Source organism: Photinus pyralis, unplaced genomic scaffold, assembly GCF_008802855.1.
Source record: "Photinus pyralis isolate 1611_PpyrPB1 unplaced genomic scaffold, Ppyr1.3 Ppyr1.4_LG5, whole genome shotgun sequence".
Classification (NCBI taxonomy): Eukaryota; Metazoa; Arthropoda; class Insecta; order Coleoptera; family Lampyridae; genus Photinus; species Photinus pyralis.
In genome coordinates this window covers 35523412-35545489 of record NW_022170596.1, presented here as the reverse complement: position 1 = coordinate 35545489, position 22078 = coordinate 35523412, and the positions used below count along the sequence as shown (strand labels likewise).

The window sequence follows — 22078 nt, the reverse complement described above, 5'->3', positions numbered from 1 at the left end:
CTTTGAATATAAAATTAAGCTTCCGCTTCTTTCTTCTTGCTTTGTATGCCAGTGGCGTATTTACGTGGGGGGATGAAGGGGATATATCCCTCCCCCCAGAAGAATTGAGTTATCATCATAGCTATTAGGTATTTAGGTAATACTCCGCTATCCGCTCCGCCCACTTTAAAATAAAGGCAGTAATATATAGGTATATATAGAGAGCAATTTTGGTTTGGGTTAAAGTCTAAAGTCACTAAAATCTAAATATTCTGTTGTATTCAGTATTCACTATTCAGTGAGTGATCAGTGTTGGCAGTCAACGATTTGGCTATTCGGCATCGATCGGCAATTCGCTACATTGATGCCCAAACAAATAGGTATCAGGTACTTAGTACTGCTACTGAGGTGAGGTACCTGCGTCCTGCCTTTCACGAAATGACGAAAATAAGAATTTTAAATTTTAAAAACAGGAATTTTTTTGCCCATAACTTTTGATGGAGACGTCTAATCGAAAAAATACGAATCGTTTTGGATTCTACGCACCCAAATTAATAAGAAAAAGTTTTTTCCCGAGAAATTTTGGTGCAGTCGATTTTTGGTAAAAAAGGAAGGTAATAACTGCCTTTTTTGCCCAGAAAAAAAATTGTCTCAGATCGACCGGGAAAAAATATTTTCTTATAGAATGTGGCCTGTAGAATCCATAATTTCAAACAGTTCCAAGATCGGACTACTAGATCAAAAGTTACAGCCCTTTGAATTTTTTGTCGAAATGTTCTTTTGTTCCTCCGTGAATTCCAGGTTTACATCCAGTCCCTTCCTTTCCTTTTCTCTGGCTCTTCCCACCTCACGCTATTATTCATAATAATCCACAATCTACAATATTTCGAACAAAATTCGCACTGATAATGCCAATTACTTTACGATTCTGCTCTCTTCCTTCCATGTATGGTGTCTTGTCCTCATCTACCACTTCATGTTTCCGTTCTCCGTTCCGTACCCTCCACCCTTTCCTCAGTGTTATAAACAATTCTCCATTTTCGTATTATTTTTCAGCTTGTCATATTCTCTCACCCATCCCGTTTACTAGCGTTTAGATTTTCACCCATTATATTCTCCTTTACCTCATTTTTTTCATTTTTGCCTAGTTCATTACTCTTATCCGTTTATCCACGAATTTTTTTTCTCCTTGTTTTTCACGAACCCCAAAAATTTTCGTCTTTACCTACTATGCCCCTCACGTTCTAAAGCAAAATGATCATGTTCCCTTTTTTCTGTTATCATCTCTTACTTTCTCACGTCAAACCCCACCCTGTCCATTAATTCTGCGTTCTCACCATTCCTTCTTCTTCGTTATTCAATCGTATTCCTCTTTTCCGTCATTAATTTCCTATATCCCCATCTCATTTTATTCCCGTTTCTTCTTTGGCGGTCCGTTGTACCTCTAATCTCTCTGCAGCTTCCATTCCTCGCATGTCAATCCACTCCTCTTCTTTTCCTGTATCTTGTTTCTCCTTACTTCAACTATTCTCGTTTCTTTTATTAATATTCCATTAATTATGCACCTTTCGAATCTTGTGGGTCTTAAATACCAATAAAATTAGTATGGTAAACGATCGGATTACAAAAATAAGATCAATAAACCTAGTGGCGTTATTTTACACCTTTCGTACTCAAAAACAAAGCAGGACGAATAAACACAAATGAATGTTTGGTTGGAGTTCTCGAAACACGGTAGCAATTAAGAGTAAGACTGCAGATATTCTAAACGTTTACAATAATAACGTACTTACTGTGACGTACAAACTTTTCCTCAATGTAGGATAATTGCTGAAATTTCCATAAATTACACTTGCGTATCTTTGATATTAACATCACAACTTATAAACAAGAGACACGTTCCGTAACTTCTTAATTGTCATCGCTGAAAACGGTTGGCAACGTTGATAGCTGGGATAATATATTGTTGTGTATAACATTAAAGCTTCTAGAAGTCATTAATTTAAATAGCTTAATTCTGTTAGACCGTTAAGTTAACAACGTTGTTAAAGCAATTTTAATTTTGTAATTAATTCGATTGCGTTGCTTATTTTTACGTAAACTTGATGAAGTTGACATAAATTTGACGTTATTTTCTAGCACATATTGGCTAAACATACTTTGCGAATCCGAAAGGGAGCATGAGACTACCTTAGAAGGGTACCAAAGGCTTTTGAGAAATCAATAACGATAAGGGCAGTCGACTGCATTTTATGCTGTGCTGTAAGAATGTCATCAGCTATATTTATTAAACCTTTACCACGCATTTCCTTATCTACAAAGTTTGCACATGTGCCATCGCTTGTCTAAGTCAATTAAGTTTTACTTGGATAAAGTCCCTTTATCTAAACATTTGTTAAATAATTCTAGTAGAAACGCAATACTCCCTTTACAATTTTTACAGCGAAAGTACAACTACAACTAAAATTAAATAAAGCTTATCAATTATGTTCCTATTTGTAACAAAATTCCACCAGATTTCCTGGCCACTTTAAATAATGGTAAATACAGATTGTCCCTCTTGCCATTCCCATGACTTTAAACGAAAATTACGCTACTTATGCTCATTTTTTACCAAACCAGGAAGGCATACCCTTGTTCTCGGCATTGTTTCAATCTAAAGGGCATACCGCCCTAGTTTACATAGCAATATAGCATCCAATTTATGTGGTGGTAATAATGATAATCGCTAATTAAAACTAGATACAATACTCTAGTTCAAAAATTGAGGCACGCGTGAAAACCCAAAAATTACAAGAAAAAGACATGATGATTGATCAAAATGAATTCCAGTATTAGGGGCGATTGAACAAAATTTAGGCTTGCGGTAAAGGGCATGAAATGCATATTAGAGGACGCGTCGAGTGGAGACAATCTACCAATTCTACCATGTATGGTATTCATCGCACTGTAAAAATGAGAAATAATAATAAGGTACCCTATGTTCTAGTACGATGCTAAACACAGGAATGGCGCATTAAATGCATTTTGATATGCGATTATATGGGTAAGGGATGCATTTCAAATCCGGAATTATAAACAAAGTTTCAAACTACTGCAGGCAGACGGGTTTAAGCTTTCAGGATCTACGATGTCGTCTGATTAGAAAATCAAACAACGTTCCGGATTTATAGATTCTCGTTAATTGGAGATAAGTTGCTGATTTTCAAAGGGCTCATCTCATGGTATACTTCCGCTCAGACTAATTCCAATTTTCTTTAGTACAGGCATTAAAGTAAATGCCGTATACAACAATTAAGTTTAACGTTTCACCTTATACGGGCATTAAAGCTAGGAACGCCTGCACTGCGTTTCGGAGATATCGTTCATATATCCACTGTTAAATTTGGGCTACGTACAAGATGCGTCCAAAACAAACAGCGCGAAATGTATGCAAATCAGTATGTAAAATAATTAAGACAAAATAAACAATAACACAGTATGAAAATTAAGTTCGTGTTATTCTTATAACTTGTAGAAATTGGGGCGAAAAAGTGACGATAAAATTTAATATAAAATGACATACACCTCATCCGGCTAATGTTCCTTGATAAACCTCTCACGTTCGCTTTTGCATTAGAGTTACTGGGTTACCCACGTATATGTAAATTATAAAGGTAGTGGCAAAATTCCTAACTTTACACCGCTTCCTAAATTGTTAGAAGCATACAAAACCGAATTACCTCAATATTAACAATTCCATTTGTATCAAGACAAGAGGCAAACTTGTTTAAAATTTAAATTATGTTTACGTTTTTATCCACTTTACTAAAGTTGTTTCCGCGCACATATGGTAATTATATCGTCTTTGACTATAGTTTGCAAAACGAATTTGATAATAGCATCATAAGTTTGCCGAGAAGTACGTGAGGTGTAAAATGCAAGGTTGTCTTTATAACGAGTTAAATCAAAAGTTTCTTATCCGTTAATTACATTTTTAATTAATGTTGTTTAGTATTACACATTCTATGTACGTATGTACGTATTCATCAATATTAATGACAGACTTGGAGGTACCCAAATTATTTGTACCTTCCATGGTATCCAACCTGTTTATGAAAAATTTTGGAAATATACGCGTTCTTTTGTAACGCCCATATACGTATAAAAAATAGCCTTTATTTTATAGCTGATGTTAAATTGACAATTTAATAGGTTTGAATGAGTACTTAGCCAGTGCCTCTTTAACAGTTAGGATAGATAAAGTGATCACTTTAACGGTAAGGGGTATAGACAAAGTGAAACAAATCACTGCATTCCAATGACATCTGTTATTTTTATTAAAAATGGAACGCGGTGCGCGAAATAAAATGAAGTTCGGAATAGAATACAATATTGTTTCCATGGAAACGACGAGATAACCTAAGCTTGTTATTTTTGACGTCTAAATTAAATACATACAGGGTGGCCATTTGAAAACGAAACAGAGCCTATTTTGCTGACTTCAAAACATTTACGAAAAAATCCTCGGACCCGTCAATTTTTGATCCAAGGAGGAACCATTTTTTTGCTAGTTTCGCCCCCCTGGGGGCAAAGCCATAGCGGGGGTGACAAGTGCCCCCAAAATTTTAAATCGAATGGAGGGTCGAGTGATACCTTATTTTAAAGGTATTTTTATGTAGATTATAACTCTTAAGATTTAAATCAATTTTATTTTAAGTGCTTAAAGCTAAACTCAATCAAGTAAATGTTGAAAATGTTGGCCTTCGACTTCCATACAATAATACAGGTTTTGTTCAAACCTTTCCCGTACTTTTTGCAAAACTCCTGGGGTGATTTGAGCTCCTCTTCTTCCAATCCATTGTCCTGGAAACGTTTGGTCCAAATATTGACGAACCCCTGCAGCATAGTGGGGTGGCGCACCATCTTGCTGAAATACTAGACGATTTTCCAAGTACTCGTTATTTTCTAGTATCTCCACTAATGCTGGATGAATCGTATTTTCTAATAACTCCAGGTACATCTCTCCTGTTAGATTGCCAGGTAAAAAGAAGGGGCCTAGGATATGGTTACCAAAAATGCCAACCCAAACATTAATTTTTTCGGGATGTTGTGTATGCACCACACGAAATATTCTGCGATTTGAATCAGCCCAATAGAAAAAGGAGCATTTATTTCAACTCTTTCAGGAAGTGGATAAACCATTATCACTGTTCAATGTATCGATTTTGCAACTAAATAACTTTAAAGTGTTTCACTACTATGATTTGACAACAACAATTGACAATCACTATTAAACTTCAAAATGTTGCTATAATAACGCTCTCAACAATAACCAAAATTTAACTAATTCATTTACAAACATTTTTTCTTCATAAGAAAATGTTGACACGTTTTTATAACTTTTATTAGCTCCTGTATCGGCTAGGCAAATTAGTAGCGATTTAAAAGTTAAGGGTTATAATCCACATAAAAATACCTTCAAACTAAGGTATCACTCGACCCCCCATTCGATTTAAAATTTTGGGGGCGGTCGTCACCCCCGCTAGCGCTTTGCCCTTAGGGGGGCGAAACTAGCAAAATAATGGTTCCCCCTTGAATCAAAAATTGACGGGTCCGAGGATTTTTTTGTAAATGTTTTGAGGTTCCCAAAATAGGCTCTGTTTCGTTTTCAAATGGCCACCCTGTATAGAATTTTCAGAAGCTTCATAATGATTTCTATGGTTTCTACTATTACTACTATAAACCAACGTTTTGTATTATACATACACCTTATTTCTACGCCACTGATTTCTACGTAAAAATGCACAAACCTTTTTCCTTTTCTATTTTTTTTTATATCTCTCATAATACTGAAACTACCGACTTTTGAAGAAAAAAGTAGATTTTGGTTTTTCGTCGACATTTAACCGACATTGTAAATTTTGAGATTCGTATGCTGTACACCATAAATAAGCCACCTTGCATTCCGTCCATGATTTGCCATCAAGTCTTCGATTTCATATTTTACACTCAGAGCGCTGTTATGTCTTTTGCATATTTCTCGTCTGCGAAGGGTGGTTTCCTTTTCCTTAATCGTTTGGATTCTTTTTCTTAAATATATTTTAAATATGCTTCGTAACCTTTGTTGGGGCGCACTATTTTACGATTTAAAATTTAATAATGACCTTATGCCCTGATTCACAATATGCACATATTTGTTTGAATACTACAATTTCTGCTGAACCACATCTAATAAAATGTCAATTAATTACAAAATAATTTGTCCAGTTTTCTACTGCACACAATGTGCTTCCTAACCTCACTAATAACCAAACCCTGAATCACCTCGTGGGAGAACAACCATTTCCTTTAGTGGTTGAAGGAGGTGATTGTCAACACAAGATAGTGCAGGAAAAGACTTTCCTAGGCTCCTCAAGACTGCTTTCTGACGACCTGGTGGCGATTAAACGGCTCGATTCACTACCATCTAACACAATTCTTAACAGGACACGAGGAGAACGCAAAGTTAATAGACGGCACTAGTGTCGCCTAGTGAAGATTTTTTTCGCCCAGTAGTGTGTAATGATACCAGTACTATAAGCTCACTTTCAAAAGCAAATTGGTGAGACCTAAAAAAGGGCCTGGGCGTACAATGGGCGTCGATCCTAGATGTCTTTCTGTTTAAAGTAAATCAACCCCCGGAGAACACACCTACCAAACGAAGGGTACTATCCAGAATCGTATCGAGAAATTTCCAGCCCGGTTGATAGATAAATGGATACCTTCTAAGAAGCAAGTAGGGCAATTCGAAATCCCAAGATGAATCCACTACGACGCGAAAGTAACCGTTAAGCTTCATGCCTTCTGTGACGTCTCAGAAAGGGCCGACGGCGCTGTGATATACAACCGGGTGGTGTGTGCAAATGGGCAAATAAAAACATCGATGTTAATAGTCACATTGAAGAAGACCCTACCGCGGTTGGAGCTAGTGTTGTTAACAGAACCAAAAAAAAAACTAAACCTGGGAAACGTGCAGACATTCGCATGGTTAGATTCCATGATTGCATTAATATAAATCAAGGGTAACTCGGAAAAATACAATAATCTCGTGGGGAACAGAATGCAACTTTTAACCAGCTACTCTTTTAATTAAATTCTTGACTAAGGTAGTCAAAATTCATCCGGAAAGACGACAATGCAAATCGCACATGAATTAAATTAATGGGTAATTACGTAATCACTTTAAGGTTTTATAGATGACATAAATTTGACTAAACACTCTCCTAATTGAAAGCAGATTGATGTATCCAATTATCTTCACTCAAGATGTTATGAAAAGTGACTTAATTTTTATCTGCAGGCAAAGGAAAAATATATGACGGTATGGACGTTCGCGAGATTTCCAAATTTAATTACATTAAAAGCTCTTCACTTTGTTTTATATATTTACCTTAAGATGGCGGATTTTTATAATGGGCTCCTTGTGTTAGCACGTAATTAAGTATCGTTCCTTGAAGCGGCGATAAATCTTTTTACTCCACCAACTTCATTACATGAAGTGAGAATGGGGAGAAATTTCATTACATCAGTTGTAGACTTGAGGTTTCAATTAATATCGATTTACAGCATAATTCCATTATTCAGAGACGAATTGAATTTAAGGAGAGGTTTTTCTTGTAATCCGGCCGAAAAACGTTTTAGGATCGTACTGTTTTAATTATCCGGTTAATGTGACGTCGGTCATTTTCGCTTGGAAACTTTTAATGTAAACTCAATTAAAGTTTAAAATATGATTGCCTCACGAAAACTTAACTAGCTACTTCTTTTTAAAAGGGCAACGAGTTATTTTATAATAATGTTTTATCGCCAACTTTAATTAGTTCTTATTTTGAAAATTTTCTGTAAGAATAAGTTTGCTGCGTATAAAAGTTTGATTTTTCTTTTCTTTACTGCGTTCTTTTGAAGTGGGCGGGGTCGGAACTGAAACTTCTTTAGATTACGTTTGAGTGCACAAAAGCTTTTTCAGTTTCAACTGATGTGCTGTACTGCAATTTAATTGTGCTGAAATGAAAAGTACTATTGCAGTGTGAAAACTGTATTCAATAACTTAAAACTCCCTACTTTTGTAGGACAATTTTCGTACATTTTTATTGACTTTAAACTATTTGATGGCACGCCAAGTTGGAATTTTAGGTACCCACTCAGTTGTTCTCAGAGAATCTAAGCCTCGCTTTATAAATTATCAAAGTAGTTTTGATTAGGAAGGGAAACTTTAACAAACAGGAACAAAGGTATTATATACGACTAGCTGAACTCTGCAAAGTTCTTTGCTGTTACTAATTGCAGTTCTGAAAACTATGCAATTAAAGTAAGGGTACAAAATTAAACTTCTGGAAAGCAAATTTCACACACTATTTATTTTAATTTCATAGAAAATTTGGGTGTACTAAATTTGGTATAAGTAGAGTATTAATAATCGATGAGCAAGAGAAAACGTAATCCCTCTTTCGTTGCAGCAACGAAATAAACCGAAATGGGCAAGTTTTATAATTCTTTACGAGTAGCTCGTCTCGTTTTAACAAACACAACCGGAACATCCGCAATGCAAAAGAAATTCCTTTGTTAAACTTAAATTGGAGAATCTCGAGCGAATGCAAGATTTCGTATTTGTTTAACAAAATCCGAGTCATAAATAATTTAACGCCGTTGTATCAAATTAAGAAGTTATACGAATTTAGCGAAAGGAAGCTAAGAAATGGGAAGCTCTGTTTTTGAGTCGCTGGCAAGAACGGGTTAATTCGAGTGTATAAAAGCTCACTGAAAGATATAATAATAATGGAACGAATACGGGCTGTTACCTTTTCTTACCTCGTAACACTGTTAAAATTTCATCTTTTGTCCGTAATTCAAAGAGACAATTTGAGAATTTGTCGGTATGAATTTCATAATAATGATGCTTACTAGAGTGTAAATAGATTTCGTAAGAAAAGACCATTATTTCACTTGGATCTTTGCAACAACTTACAGGTTCTTTCAAAGTATGTTGTTAAAAACTTATTTTCTAAATAAATGTATATTAAATACTTAAGCTGGAATTTAGATTTGAATGTAATTGTCTATAAAACGTTACCATTTTACATTATTTTACAAACAATCTTATAAATTGAGATTCAACGGTTTGCAGCCCATAGTATTGTCATCTAGGGTAGTGTGGGACTCCCCAAAATCACTAATCTACCAAAGTACATTCGCTGAATGGTGGCCTTCTACCGGCGGCGTTGCCTGTTTAACCCCTTTCGGTCCCCTCTCTCGATGGTGTTTTGAACTCATGGATTATGTATCCACGACTATTTTGTCCACGTTCCTTGTAACTTAAATGCCAAAATCTTCACTATTTCAGTTTTTCAGGTTTACGTATAAGCATTTCCTGCATACTAATATACTCGTAATTGACATGGTTTAAGGAAATTAAATGTCTGATATAAATAGCATGTAAACGGTTACAATAAATATTATCATTTAACCATCTTCGAAGTATCAGAAACGTACCGGGTTTGATTTATCAGATAATCCCCGACCGAATTTTATCTCGTGGAAGATTTGCTTGGATGAGTATTAGGATTTACAATCCTAATTTAGTAATTGTTTCCCCAACGGTTTGTAGTTCAATATAAATAGTTCGTAAGTTCAATCAATATAATTTAAACCCTGAATATTAATAGATATTATTCTATTTCAGGTTCGTTTATTACTGATTCTCTAACCCTCACGAGGCGCAGGTATGTATTACAATTGTTAAGTTAACCAAAGTTACAGTTCACATTTCCAATTTAAAAACTGTGGTAGTATATTCAAAACAAATAAGAATTATTGGTGTTGGTATATGTTATCAGGTTACAGAAGCTCCAAAAACATTAGCAATACCATCAAAATATTAAATAAGTATTCTCTTCTAACACTCTTTCTCTCATTTTTTTAATCAAGACAAAGAAAACAATAAAAGCACAATTTAATTATTTTCGACATCGAGACTTTGGATCAGAGTCGTTTTTCAAAATCGCAGCTAACTAATTGATTGCACTCTCTTATTAGATTGTATTTATTGACTTCCATAATTGGATTTGAGCAATCAGAAAGTTTTATGAGTCACCCTACTCCAGTTAAACATAGAGCCCTTTTCATGCGTCACCTTGCTGCATTTGGCTCCATTACCAACTTAGCATTTAGCCCATCATGACATTGCCTAGACGCTTTCACTATACCCATGCAGTTGGTCTACCTTTGCACATATTAAATGTTGATAATTCTTTAATGGACTCTGGAGAACTGGCAAGACATTAGAAATAAAAAAAATGCATTAAAGAAATTCGGTAAAAGTATAAAGGAATCAGTAATGGAGTAGGAGATTACAGAAGATCTTAGGGATATTTTAGAGAATGGTAAAGAGATTGTGAAAAGGCTTTCTCGAAAAGGGATTCTCAAGAGATATTGGTAAGATCTTGAAAAAAGACCCTCTAATGAATTCTTCTAGTATTATGAGGAGATTCACAAATAAAGATTCGAAAGACGTTCTAGAAAGATTCTGAAGGGATTCTAAATAGATTCCGAAGAACTTTTGCCTACGCCGAAGAGGCTTAAAAAAGTTGTAAAGAGACTTTAAAATGAAGGATTCTAAGGGATTACAAACAATCAGGGTTTACATAAACTAAAGAGAGTGTGAAGAGACGTATAAAAACTAAAAAAATTGAGGCCTGCACCAGTGGCGTAGCTAGGGGGGTGCGGTAGGTGCGGTCCGCACCGGGCCCCTGAACTGAAGGGGCCCTATAATTCATCCGTGTAACCGCGAGGCCGGGATAACAAAAATTATGCAACATTTTTGAAAATCTGTGGTTGATCGATAGTTTGCAGAAATACTGTAACGGAAACGCTTCAGACGCGACGTCGCCTTTGGCGCTCTGGAATTTTCTACGCGCGCGATAGCGGGATTTGTATAGGAATATTCGAGACTTATCTGGTAATGACGCGAGTGTTCTCGACTTACATTGCTTGCGTGTATAAATGGTTGCGGACCGAACATCGCAGTCAGTTTTACTACCGAACGAGATCGAGTACGGACGAAACATTGAGCGCGAAAATCCGATATAAATTGCGAAGTGTGTAATATAAATGGTCGATATAAATTGTACAGTTTTTATAGTGTTTTAGTTTTGTGTAATAAATATTGATAGAAATCGAACCCGAATTTATAAATCACGTTACAATACGAATAAAATAAAGGTAAGTAAATTTGTAAGTTCTGACCATTTTTAAGCTAATCAAACATGAGCTAAAACAAGCCGGCCTTCGTAATTCATTCTGTTATGTTCTATGCTATTTATTCATTACTTTTATGCAGTTGACAAAACCGCTGCACTGAGTGCAATATGACTCGACGACAAAACTGTAATATTACGCACGCTTTGTTGTGACTCGTGTTTGGAGTTCGGTTACGGACGCCCGCCAGCAACTTGAGATTGTCAAACCTTGCAATTTTATCTATTGAGCGTGAAGTTACTGATTCGATTGATTTCAATTCTGTTATTGCTGATTTTGCTAATACGAAAGCACGTAAAATAAGTTTATAGAACTTAAATGTATTTTTTTTACACAAAACGCTGTAAATAAATTTCCTAAACCAAATATAGCTTATTTTTGTTTAAATGTTTCCCATTAGGTTATCACACATATTTCGTGTTTCTTTGGGGGCCCAGAAATTTGGATCCGCACTGGGCCCAGAGAACCCTAGCTACGCCACTGGCCTGCACAGATTAATAAAAGGATTGAAAAGTAATTCATAAGGCAGAAGGCACCTGTTTATCCAACAACCTTCGTCCTTTCGATAATCATGCCTTGAAATCAACTCCGTGAGAAAAAATGATGCACTGCTTTTGTGATTATTTAAATAATTCCTTAAATTCATTATTTACAGTATGTCTAAATTAAACATCCTATCCCTCAATTCTCTTAGCTTGTATAAATTTATGTCTATGAATTTGTATTTGATTATTTACGAAATAAACACAAAGTTAGTTCGTTTCTCTTGAATTTTCATCTCAGTGTTTGTTTTTATGTTGGAAGTGGTGTTTCGTTATGTACTGGAGACAGACTGGAGACAATGCGGTTGGTCTCGCGACGGGTTGAAGAGGTCAACGAATTACGGACTGTCAGCCTGTTTTGTGCAAAAGTAATTCGTTCATACCGAAATAAAGTGTGCTGAAGCAAATTAATCAATGTGGTGTACGAATTTAACGAGTGTTTTTTTGAGTCCAATATAACTGACCCTCAAAATAATCCATAGCAATCCCTGATTTTTTAAAACTATCCTGCGCAGCAACAATGTATCCTTAAAAATTCATTATAGGGTATAAAGTAGCATCACAGACGTAAAAAAACGTAAACACAGAGAGATCCCTCCTGAGATATCCCAAAAATTCGCCATTTGTACTTGGAAACATGGGAGCACTTGTAATCGTAGGTAATCGTAGACAACTCCACTCAATGCTCTCCACAGATCCTTTCAAATTTTCCGAAGAATTTTTTTTTATATTATTTTCATTTATATATTTGTCATCTACTTTGACAGTCTATTCAAAAACTGTTATGGATTCCTCAGGTACTTCAAAAATTCTGCATGCAATTTTATTTCTTTCGAAAATTTCCCCTAAAAATTCCGACACACCCTATTGGCGATGCAAGTATAATTTTAATGACAAAACTTTTCTTCCAACAGTAGTTAATGAAAATTTAAAAAAATGGAAAATCAAATTAGATGAATAAATATCAAATCTTTATTATGCACTGAATTCCAGTAAGGACTTATGTGAAGATTAGAACGACTGTTTTGGCTCACACTGTACGTATACTTTTAATCACTCTGTAGTCTGTACATTTTTATAAACTTTCCTTGTTAACAATAGAACATTCATTTATTTGCAGTTAATTAATAATTCTAAATATAACCAGTTGGTGGTCATCGTAAATCGTGTACATATGTAAAGCATAATCTTGCTTCATCTTCATTTTATTTTTTATTTTGCCTTATTTTCACTATTGTACCTTGTTTTAATTTTTTTATATAATAATAATAAATTTTTTATTTTACAATTTTGCACTTAGTCGTTTCCAGAAGAATTTTTTGCGATTTTTCGATTTGTGAAAAAAGTGTTGTACGGATACTGACCTTAATAATTATATTTCTTTCTTCAACTATGTCTTTGAAACTCTGTTTGCTTTGCAAGGACTTTAACTAGTATGCCTTATCGTACCTATATTTTCACATTTTTTACACATCGTCAATCTTTGAAGATCTGTATCTTCGGATCCAATTTTCCATTAGTAATGTCTCTGTCTCGTTTGCTTTACGAAAAGCAATTCATTAACTGCATAAATGTATTTTCCAAAAATTTAGAAACAATTCGAAAAACCCTTCGGTTTAGTCCTATGGTCACTACCTTATCACTTATTTTATTCGTTTTTAGTACGCGTCAATAAAAGCTTGTTTTTTTCTCGTATCAGATAAAATGATTCTGATTGAAATTTCACTCCCCTAAGAACAAAAAAATGGTTGCACCGCGTCTTTTTTTTAATCTTACATTGTAACTGCTGTTTGGGAACATCCTGCGGAATCACTGCTGTTTCTGTTTTTCGTACAGCACAATTGTTTGTGGCTAGTCCCCCTTTTACTTTCTTTTTAAAGTGAGAGTTCTGGATTTTTTTACTTTTGTACTCAAACCTTAAGAAAAAACATAACAACAATGGTTGACGTGTTGTATTTAGCACACACCATGACGCTTTTGTCTGTCTTCATCCATTTCGTTGTAGATACGCATCTGTTACAGGGGTAGCTCAGTTTGCTGGTGGGAGACTTATGTTAAAAAAGAGATTTGCAAACGCATATACATAGCGATCAAAAATGAGTGACCGTCGAGTCACCTTTGGAATTTTTGTTTACATGGGAAATCTACTTAACTCGAACTTCCAAAGGCGACTCGAAGGTAACTCATTTTTGATCGCCCGATACTGTAACTTTGGAAGATAACAGTCCTTTCATAAAGTCCATATCGTTCCCATGAGGAAAAAGGAACAAATTTACTTTTACCGCAAACAAACAGCAACGAATTAATATCCAACCTTTGCAGCCATGCAGTTGAACAGTTAAGCTTAATCAAATTACCGTGGCCTAATTATTTCGATAGCTCCATGCCGGCTATGCGCTTATCTGCCAAAAAATTACATTTTCCATTTTTTCCTGTTTTTGCACTGTCTGCGGCAGAAAGTAGCCGTATAATTAGATTGCCGCCAACATCGCGGTCGTATTAGAACGTTGACAAGGCTAATGCCGCAAGACGTTGTCAGAGTTGGCTGACTATGACGTCACATCAACGCCAGAAATAAGAAAATTAAACGCCACCGCAGCTTTCTCATATAAATGGAAACAAGACCCGTCTTCTGTCTAGTTGTAGTCGTAATATTTGCTGAAAGTTTTTATTGGTAGTTCGCCCTCCGTCCCAGATTTTTCATTACAATCAGTCTAATAGGAAACGTTTCTAATTTAAAATTTTAGTTATAAAAGTAATAACGGGGGGAAACGTATACGAAACCTATTGTTAAGTTTTCCCATTTATGGCGACGTTGTTTTCGGTGCTTTCAATGATATCATTACGGTTTATTTATAATGACAGTATTATTAAACACCGCAACAGCCACAAAATGTTTGTTAACGAAACCACAAAGCCAACAAGTAAACTGAACAAACATAGACGATAATGTAATCGAGAATATTGCCAAAGGTAAATTTTAATGCAGCACATTAACATTTAATTTCCTATTCCGTTTCTATTTTCTCCCGCTTGTGACAATTTACGATTATGTAATTACCATTTCATTAATATAACATCACGATGGTGTACGTTATCTTTGTTCCACGCATGTGTAAATTTCGAGCGTAAATTATGCCTCGCTGATTAACCACGATCAGATTTGGTTCATCCTTATTCGATTCCTCAATTTGTACCATGTTCTTTTTGTTCCAGAAAGGTTACCAAATCCTATGTTGAGAAACCAAATTCATATCTTGGATTTATAAGACACACTTTTGCATATATGGCTTTGCATTTCAAACCATTTAAGAAAGTGCTGGAGTTAATAATAATAATAATAATAATAAACTCACAGACAAAACTATCCACAATAATAGACCAGACATTACACTTATAGATAAAACACAAAAATCCATTTGTATTATAGACATTGCCATCCCGAACACTAACAACTTAACTAAAACACATGCAGAAAAACACCGCAAATACACCGATATAGCTATCGAGCTTAAGACGCAATGGAGAATGAAATCTACTGTTATAGTTCCCATTATTCTTAGTGCTACTGGAGTTATACCAAAGACAATACACCACAATTTACAACTATTAGGTTTAGACAAAAACACATACAAACATTTACAAAAAGCAGTCATTATCAACACATGCCATATTGTTCGTAAATTTCTAAACATAACACAAGATACTACATACAGAAATGATCCACAACGTATACATGTAAACAACAGTACTCGCTCACAACACGGTACACAACATACTGTAATATCTTCACCTCTAACCCAAACAAACACACAAATACAACTTACCGAACAAACAAGCACAACAAATGATACAACATATACTACAATCAGAGATTCACCTCTGAAGCAAACCATATTATCACCACCCATTAGTATTCAACCCAAACGCAAAAGCCTAAACAGCACTTTAGACTCACAACATACTGTAATATTTCCAAACTTAACTCAACCAACCACACAAACACAACTTCCTGAACAAACAAACGCAATAAATACAAGTAACGCAACACGCACTACAAAGACGCCCTCACCCACACGGCCTAGCACAGCTAAAAAACACAATACTCTTTCTTCTCAGAAACACACCACGTTATCACAAACACAACCCACTTGTACTCAACCCAAACGCAACAACCTTAACAGCACTACAGGCTCACAAAATACTGTAATGTCTCCACCAGTAACCCATGCAACAACAGAAATACAACTTCAAGAACAAAGAAACACCATAAATACAAGTAACGCAACATGCACTACAAAGACAGGTCCATCCAATAAAGTTACACGCCCTAGCACATTTAAAAAACACAAAACTCCTTCTTCACAGAAACGCACCACATTTTCACAACCCACTCGTATTCAACCGCAACGCAAAAACCTTAACAGAACTACAGGCTCACAACATACTAAAATATCTCCAGCAAAAATAAAATTACACGCCCTAGCACAGTTAAAAAACAAATAACCCTTCTTCACAGACTAACCACATTTTCACAACCCACTCGTATTCAACCGCAACGGAAAAACCTTAACAGAACTACAGGCTCACAACATACTAAAATATCTCCACCAAAAACCCAAGCAACTTCACATACAAACAGCAGTACACGAAGCACAGATTCCATTTGGTGGCCTATGACAAATTAAAAACATTACTTCTATGTTCCTATACGGGCAATTTATCCCCTGCCCTTTTTAATTTTTTTTATTTGTATTTTTTTTTTTTTTTTTTTTTTTTTTTTTTTTAAGGACCCTACATAACTTCACCAGACACAGACACAGACACTAATCGTTACTTGATTTTTATCCGTGCGATTAGGTAACCAGGCTAGACCTGAGTTCTCACAAGAAACACCGATCATAATAATATATATATATTCATCCTGTATGACAAACAAAGTGTATAGGACAAGTCAATTAAACACAAAAGACAAACATTTGACATTTAACATTTACCTGATGAAATCTTCCACAGAGTAAAATAAATTTGCCAACAGGAAGATTTTGAGTTGCCGTGTGAAGGTATACAGTTTTGGCGCGTTCTTGATTTTGGACGGGAGTTTATTGAACATTTTTGCCCCTATTATATGTGGGCTGGCTTTGTTAATATTTGTTCTTGCAAACGGTATCCTGAGGTTACTTGTAGCTCTCGTTTCGTGTTCGTGTCACAGTTTCGTTTAAGGTTGTCTTTACGCAGAAATACAAATTTGCACACCTCGAGTATATAGAGGCACGGTAGAGGTAAAATCCGTAGCAGGGTGAAAAGTGGTTTGCATGACTGTAGACTTTTTGCTCCGCACATGCATCTAATGATACGTTTTTGGGTGGCGAAGACTTGTTTCATTGAGGAAGAAGAGCCCCATAGGCATAGTCCATATCTTAGCCTCGATTCGATGCAGCCGTAGTAGAACATTCGCAGTTGCTTGATATCAAGGTAGCAGCGTAGGTAGCGTACTTGGTAGCACATGCGATTTAATGTAACTATTAGGTTGTTATTGTGTGGTTTCCAACTTAACGTTTCATCTAAGAATTTGTTGATGATAATCTGCAGCTTGAATTTTTGGAGACTTTTAGAACTACTCACTCTCCAATTTCTCTGAATCTTCTTGATTTCAAAGATGAATTGTGAAGTGCAAGTAAAATAATCGTTCACACTTACTTTTTAATCCAGTCGATATCCCCTTTTACACCTGGAAAATGTTCCAAAGCTTATGGAATTTTGCCCGAGGGTACATTAAGATGTCTATCCTAAGTTCTCGACCTCGAAGACCATGTGCTACTTTGGAAAGTGGCCCAAAATCCCAAAAGTGTTGGACTGTTTTCAGTTTTTCGCTTATATCTCGTAAACTAAGAATATTTTTCGTATCATAGTGCATTGCGAAGTTGTAAGGCATTAGGCATAAGGGATCTCCGTCACCTAAAAAGACCAATATTCTGGAGAAAAGCTAAAGATGAGACGTCGAGGGAATTTGCCAAGAGCATGTGCAATAACGATGCATGTCTACTCTTGAAAGTGGTTGTTCGCGGACATATTAACTAAACCAGGCCCTTTTCAAATATTGAATGTTGGTTCAATATGTGCCACTTATCTTGCATGCACTGTCTCAGGAATAATGAAATCATCTACCTGTCTAAAAATTGCCGCTCCATACTGAATACCCTTTTGTATAGGGTAGCTTTCATTATTCTTCCTTTGTTAACCCTTATCTAATCCACAACGTAAGCTATATGCAGAAGCGAATCGTTAATAATACGTGCCGATATATATTGGATTTTTTTGCACTATTTCCATAATCCCACCAATCTCGTTAATGGAAGGGCGACATCCACTTTAAAAGTCGACAATTTCGTTTAAGTGGCCTATCTGGTTAGTGCAACTCTCTCTCGAGCTTGATGTTAAAGTGATACGTAAATGAAAATTTTAATCTCATTTTCTCGGCCAGCCAATAACGCTGTGGAATAAAATTTGTTTAGCGTAATATTGATATTTTGCGGAAATTTAATCGGTTGTCGAATAATCTCCTTCCGTTCTCGGCAGTAATTTTCATTCATAACTACATCAGAATCAATGTTTGAGAGCCTTTTCGCAGTGAATTTGATATCTAAAATTAAAGTCCACACATACCTTACATCACATTTCGTTCTATTCACCGTTGTGCAAGGTGTCTCTAGTAAATTTGCACACCTACTAAACCAGATTTGGGAAATTGTACCAAAAAAATGGCCCAATACATTCAATTTTTTATGAAAAATCACAATACTTCATCGCGCTCGTCTTTAATCTTACCTGTTCAGGCGGGATGGCCACTCAAAAAGTTTCATTTGAAGGATTTTTCTTTTAAATTCTTTTTACCGAAATGGTATTTCTGATCTATTTCAAAATTCGACTAGCGTTTTCGTTTGAAACGGAATTTATTTGAGGGCTTCAAATCTTTCAAATTTTTAAGTGTCAGAACCCAGTCGTGTCTTGAGATAATTTAAAAAGAAAATAATGGTGTAATTTGAGCAAGCTAGATAGGCGTCTGTTGGGTGATATTTTGACCGCATACCATTACACACAGCAGTGTATATAATCAAAAAAGGCCTCTTACCCGAAATTCCATATTCGCTTCACTGGCATATCCTTCTCCATTTTATCCTCCTACATTAAATTTATTTATTTATTTATATTATATTTATTTACTTGATGCAAAAACGTGCATTTTTGACTATAAAATCAAATTAAATTAAATGACCTTGATTGGACGACTTTAACAAAGGCTAAAGGCTGAAACCCGAATTTAAAAAAGACCCCTTTCTCGTGTACCTTCAAAATAGAAGATTTTCATAGGTCTTAAAGATTCGACCCAAACGACTTAGCAGCATCAAAGCAGTGAGAGATTCCATTTGGTGGCCTATGAAAATTAAAAATTTTTATGTTCTATGTTCTATACGGGCTGTTTATCCCCTGCATGTTTTTAATTTTTTTTATTTGTCAAAACCAGGGTCAAAACATTCTAGATTTTTTTTAAGAGCTCAAATCTCGCCTAAAACGCAAAGAATCTCCCAAGCCACAGCGCTCGGTATATATTTAGTTGACTAATGCCTGAAGGGCTTCGCTCTACTTGTGTGATCCGCATCTGTATCGCGTACGATACTTGATTATTGCACCACTTCAGCAGACTCCAAAAGCGCATCTCGGACACCTGCACTTTACCTCACTGTGTGGTGCATCATGTGACTGCCTGGCATAGGTTTCCCCCTATCTAATCAGGCATTACAAAATTAAAAAAAGGATGTATGTGATTACATTAGATGCGTCATCAAAATTGTAACGATCCTTAAAAAGGTGATTAAACTAGAAAAATGTTTCTGCTAAACACAATTCCGCGTTACATTACAATTTAAAATTATTGATACGGTTACAAGAAATACCGTCGGAGAAAATCCGCCGAAAGTCAAAATGCAGAGAAGTGGAAATGTGATTAAAAGCTGAGGTCAATCAACGCAATCAAAATAAATCACAGTCTAAGTACCGTTCCACCCCTGAGTCTAGAAGTGAGAATATCGTTTCTGATTTCAACGTACCTTGCCTGTACTACACTCGCATAATTTGCACCTAGATTTACACAAAAGTCATCAAAGAACTACAGTTTCAAACCCGAAATTGCAAGGCACAGGCACTCAAAGCTATTTGTCTTACCGCAGCTTATGAAAGCACATCAGTATAAACGACATAAATAAGCTTAAGGGTTTCTGATACGGATTGAGAATGAAAGCACAGATAGGGTGAGTCCCCAAGTTGCTATGAGGCTACCCTTGTTAAGAAATAACAGTGTGTGACGCCTGTCGGTTGCGTTCAAGATATAACTAATTTCATTTTAATGTTCCAAGTTCCACGATATAAATCGCATTTTCCCTTGTATACATTTACAGTATTTTTACTCAAAAACGGGTACATAAAATTAGCATAATAAGATGGTGACATATCGAAACTGACAATGCAATTTATTGGGCGATTGTAGTTAAAGATCGTCGCGAAAAAAGCGGACTTTTAGTCAGAAAATGTGTAATAAATTTGGTATATTTCCACAGGAAAAATAAAGAGGAAGATAAATTATAGAATAATATAAATCGTATCCCTCTCACATTTTTCCAGCTGCAAATACATTTTAACGATACAGCTTTTCGTATTCGCTTCTCCAGGTTTAATCCTAGCGTTTCCTATTGTCGCCGCCTACTTAACATTGCATTCATTTTTATCCTAATCCGACATAATCCACGGGCTTTGGAATTGTCGGATCTGACATTGGTTTAATTGTGAAACGATATCGATTTTCCACTACGAGATATCTCAAGTAGATATCGCATTCCATTAACACAATTTTTCTTATTGAAATGTCCGCGTTTCTTGGAAGGAAATTTTTGTCCTTTTTCTCGGTGTTTTTAGCTGGCGGTGATGCGCCTTTCTTTGCAGTGAAAGAAACGCGATTTTTAAAACTGTCGAAAACTTTTTCCGCCGTTGTTATTAAATAAGTGTGAACCGATGTGGATATAATACGAACAGTCTGCTACAAATTTAAAAAAGAAGGTCAATAATACCTGTAAGAAAGCTATTTTTATAAAATAAACTTAATTTTGAAATGCAACGACACACTATTTTACACGGGTTTCAACAAAAGAAGTTAGGTATACCGGCGTTATTAAGTACTTGGGGAAATTTTTAATTTTCTAAACCTCAGATGGGATTACTACCATCTGTAGTTCTCTACGACACAATTACCACAGTAACTTGTACTAACTTCTACTTCGGTACTTCGAATAAATGGTTCTTTTATCAACTTCTCAATTGCATTGTACAGTTGCACTTAATTCTTGCTGGTACAATTTGATCAATAACGTAAGTTACAGTGGAAGTATTAGGAGTTGTGTCTTTAATGACAATCAATTAATCGAGACGTGGTGTTTCTCTTTTTGTAACGAATACAAGGTCCGTATGGACAAATTTTTCATGGAGAACATTCTAAAGTCAAATCTTTTAAAGATCTCACCACATTTCTTCAGAAGTGATGATTTTAAAACTACCAGTCTTTCCAATATTCGTTCAGACTCGCGTCACAGCTTTGCTATCTCTTTTGAGAATCTAAAGTAATAATAAGAATGGTTACACCCTGTGGTGCTATACGGGTCTAAGTGTGCTAGGGCCATATAATTAGATTTTATGGCGAAGACTACGCTCCGTAGCTGCCTATTACCCCAGACGTTCACTCGGACCCGGGTCCTTTAAATTATTTTTGAAGTATTTCCATCTATTCCATCAGAATAATCGGTTTTTAGGCTCAATGGTAGGGCGTTGTGCTATAAATCCGGAGGTTGGGTGTTCGAACCTGGGTTGAGGTGAATTTTTCATCTGTGGCAAAGATGGAAATTAGACCAGTTTCGAGCATCCTGCCGGCTACTCCGAATTACGTTTTCCTACAGTTTTCTTAATTCGTAAGGTAAATGCCGGAGTAGTATAGAACATCTTAAGACCTTCTGCAGAGGTACATCTAAAAAAAGCATTATGCGGTCACTCTGTAATTAGGCGCAAGCCTGTGGAGGGCCCAAAACAAGAGAGGGATAACAAATAAATAAATATTCTGTTAGGACCAACATCATTCTGTATCTTTTCGATCTCTCCAAAGTCTTGTAATATTCCTTTCAAGTGGCAAGTCTCTTCAGAGTCTTTTAAGTTTCTTTCAGTATTCTTTTTTCACTTCTGCA

At 35.7% G+C, this 22078-nt stretch overlaps 1 long non-coding RNA gene across 1 annotated transcript in view; it reads left to right on the top strand.

The window, feature by feature from the left end:
* Positions 1-9723, top strand: part of LOC116172576 — a 129398-nt gene extending 119675 nt beyond the window's left edge. Inside the window, exon 3 of the long non-coding RNA XR_004145704.1 lies at positions 9680-9723. This is a non-coding gene — a long non-coding RNA (uncharacterized LOC116172576). The remainder of the gene's footprint in view (positions 1-9679) is intronic.
* The last annotated feature ends 12355 nt before the right edge of the window (positions 9724-22078 follow it).